We start from the raw sequence: 3,715 nt of genomic DNA, 5'->3' as shown, positions 1-3,715 counted from the left end.
GTTGGTTCAAGGAGAAGGGGAGTAGATGAATGAAGAGAAGAATGGGAGAGAGAATGCAATAAAAAGATTCAATGTATATCCTACAGAATTAAGAAAAATGGGGAAAGGGTTGGGTTGGGAGAGGCAGTTGCAAATGGTGAAAAAGATGACATTGATCTAGAAGCACTCTATTTATAAAGTGCTTTGTTGAATGGCAACTTCTTTGCAGAACTTTTTAAAGATAGATAATAAAAGTATATATTGCTTTAAAAAGAGTCTCTTGCCTTTAAAGCAAGAGAATGGATGCAGCTAGCATGGCCAATACCGAGATAGAAGGATGTAGAGAAGGCCATAAATGCCCAAGGAGAGTTGAGAGTGTCCTTTTTCAATAAGGTCAGGGGGACCATGGAAGGCTGGGGAGGTCAATCTAAATGGGAGAAAAAGGAGCCAGCAGATGCAGAAACAAGGGGAAATCACAAACATATTAGACTTTCAGGCAGTAAGAATGCTTAGTGAAACCCAGGGTATGTCTCATCATGGTAGTTATCGAAGACTCCTGGCTTATTGAGGTGAAGGAATGAGATGTTGTAGTACATGTTGTTGGCACATAGAAATGGGGTTACAAGCTCCTAGTGAGGGGTTGGAGACTCAAAACAGGGGAGGGGTGGAACAAAACTAAACCAAACTAAAAGACCTCACAGCCCTGGTAACTTGCATGTATATAATAGTCGCTGGGTCACAGGAAGCTACTAAGATGCCTAAAAAGGGAACGATCGTTTTGCCATTTTTGAAACTGGAGGGTAATTGGATGAGAGAAAGAGGTGAGTTTGATGATTCTTTCAACATTGATTCTTGCTAAGTGGGGGACTTGCCAATGGAAAAAAAACCTATATTTTTTTACTATTAAAATTTATTTATTTATTTATTTGTTTGTTTTTATTGTGAAAATACCATACAGAGGGGTTACAATTACGTGGGCAAGATAATGAGTACATTTCTTATCAAGCATTGTATCCTCCTCCTTTGTTTCCCTTTCCCATCCCTTGCCATTCTCCCCTGCTCCTCCCCACCGAATCCTCCTCTCCACTCCCCCCCCTCACCAAAGTTGTAAAGTTCGTTTTTCGACATAACGACTTGTACATCTCATTGTTGCAATGGGTCCACCTGTATCTCTATTTAAACGATTTGTTTTTTCCTTTCCCCTCCACAAATTATACCAACATCATATACAGTGAAAGCAGGGGTTATATCATGGGGGAGAGACATACAAAGCAACAGAAACAATCGCATGAAAGAAAAAAATATTTGAATACATATCTTAGGATTCATTTCCCTAACATCAACTTATCTGACCTTTTCTGCTTGACTCAGACATATACTAGTTGTTACAAATAAGGGAAACCATGGGATCTATGTTCCTTTGGGCCTGGCTTACTTCACTTAATATAATTTTTTCCAAGTCTTTCCATTTCCTAACAAATGGGGCAATGTCATTGTTTCTGATGGAGGCATAGAATTCCATTGTGTATATATACCACATTTTCTTGATCCATTATCTACTGAGGGGCATCTGGGTTGGTTCCATATCTTAGCTATGGTAAATAATGCTGCAATAAACATAGTCATGCTGGAAACTTTAGTGTGGTCTTGTTTGTGATCATTTGGGTAAATGCCTAAAAGTGGTATTGCTGGGTCATAGGGGAGCTCTATGTGGAGTCTTTTGAGGAACCTCCGTACTGATTTCCAAAGTGTTTGAACAAGTTTACACTCCCACCAACAATGCAGTAATGTTCCCTTCTGTCCACATCCCCTTCAGCATCTAAAAGTATGGAACTCTTCATGAATTTGGGTGTCATCCTTGCACAGAGGCCATGCTAATCTCTGTATCATTCCAATTTTAGTATATGGGCTGCTGAAGTGAACACAGTTAGTACATTTCTTATCAAACATTGTTGCCTCCTCCTTTGTTTCCCTTCCCATCTCCCCCCAACCCCTCAGCCCCCCTATGAATTATCGCTGAAAACACCTTCACACTTTACTGAAGCTTTTATTATTTATTTATTTATTTTTAGGAATTGTTAAATTAATGTGTTGGGAAATGTTCATCCTTTATGCTGTCATTTGTATAGTTTATGTTATAGAGTGAATGTTTTTATGTCCCTCTTTTCCACATTTTATGGAAAATATTTTCTTCCAATAAGAGGATATTTGGAAATGGGACCCTTGACTGGCTCACCATGGGGAAAACCCTCATGAATTGTATCAATGCCTTTAGAGAAGAGAGTTTCTTCACTCCTTTTGCCATGTGAATTGTAGAGAGAAGGCAGCCTCCACCACACATTGAACCTGCCAGAACCTGAGAAAGGAATGTCAGAATATGAGAAATCAATTTAGATTGTTTGTAGGCATGCAGTTCTTGGTATTTCATTATAGCAGTATGAACAGACTGAAATATTTTATAATTAGAATGCATTAGCTGGAATGGAAGAATAGAGGCACAGATCTGTAATTCCAGCATTTAGGAGCGAGTGGTATAAGGATTGAGATTTCCAATCCAAGAAGGCTACATATCAAGAACTTGTCTCATCACACTGCAAAACATAATGCTCCAACATGGAAAAGCCATGTCTCATTTCCTTATTAGACCAGAAAGGACATGTGGACAGGGGCAAACATAGCCTCAAGAGTCACTATAATACTAGACATCCAAGAAATAAAACAGCTGTCTCATGAGGTGATTGGAACTAATTTGGGCATTCAGTTCCCAGAATTTCATTGAAAGGCATTGCTAGGTCACCTTCAAGAAAAAATAAAATAAAAAAATAGAATTAAACACCATATATTTTTATCCTATATAGTTATTATACAATTCCTACTGAGAAAAATTGGAAGTTTCTCTCTGCCTGGCTGTCTTAATAAAAATGGGTCTAGCAAGAGACTAGTATAGGCAAAGCACCATTGACTTCCTTGGAAGTGAGACCCATTGATCTTGCCAGTTCACTTTGAGGTTCTTCAAACGGTAACCTGCTCGCAGTAGTCATGCTGAGAGACAAAGTGTCACTGATTTATGTGCTGAGCACTGTTCCATCAGGCCGTGGGACATTTTAGAGCAGCAAGCCAGAAGTGAGAAAGCCAGGGGAAATTTGGAAACACAAATTAGAATTGTAGAGGTAATATGCTGATCAAGAGGCATTTCCAGAACCTGGTGGTTAAACAACCAAGAAACATGGAATTAGAAGTTAAAAAATTGGCAAGTTATCTTTCCCTCCACCCTTTTCTGCTTACAAACCCACTTTCATTATGAGTTCTTAACTTAGAAGCTAACCACCTCCCCCCACAGTCTATTTATTGGCTTTAGTCTTCCTTCCAGTTTCTACCAGCAGAGAAATTTGAGATGAACTCACTCTAACTACAATTCTTTCTACTTAAGAGGAAGGAAAGTAAGCTCTCAAAGCACTGTGTTAAGTATTTTATTTAGAAAGAGACAGAACAGTGTTTCTTCTAAGAGTTTGCATTTTTATAGCACAATAAACAAGTAGTCTGCCCATACTGGGTATTAAATGAACCATGTGAGTAGCAGAGGTTTATACAGGATGCCTCTGAACAGAGCAAACAGTCCCAGTGTAAAAAGCAAGTACATAACACCATGAGGACTCACACATGGAGGCCAAAGGAGGATATACACAGGAGCAGATGACAAAGGCTCAATAACTGTGTTCATATGACCTTCTAAAAA

The 3,715-nt window shown here is 38.9% G+C and overlaps 1 non-coding gene across 1 annotated transcript; it reads right to left on the bottom strand.

Moving 5' to 3' along the window:
* Nucleotides 1–1,800: 1,800 nt before the first annotated feature.
* LOC138817431 (U6 spliceosomal RNA) lies at nucleotides 1,801–1,904 on the bottom strand. Its single transcript, XR_011368876.1, has one exon. It is a non-coding gene; the product is annotated as a U6 spliceosomal RNA (small nuclear RNA).
* Between the last annotated feature and the right edge of the window lie 1,811 nt (nucleotides 1,905–3,715).

The sequence above is a fragment of the Dipodomys merriami genome, unplaced genomic scaffold, assembly GCF_024711535.1.
Source record: "Dipodomys merriami isolate MVZ:Mamm:240054 unplaced genomic scaffold, mDipMer1.0.p SCAF_7, whole genome shotgun sequence".
NCBI classification, from domain to species: domain Eukaryota; kingdom Metazoa; phylum Chordata; class Mammalia; order Rodentia; family Heteromyidae; genus Dipodomys; species Dipodomys merriami.
This window is presented reverse-complemented; position numbering and strand designations above follow the sequence as displayed.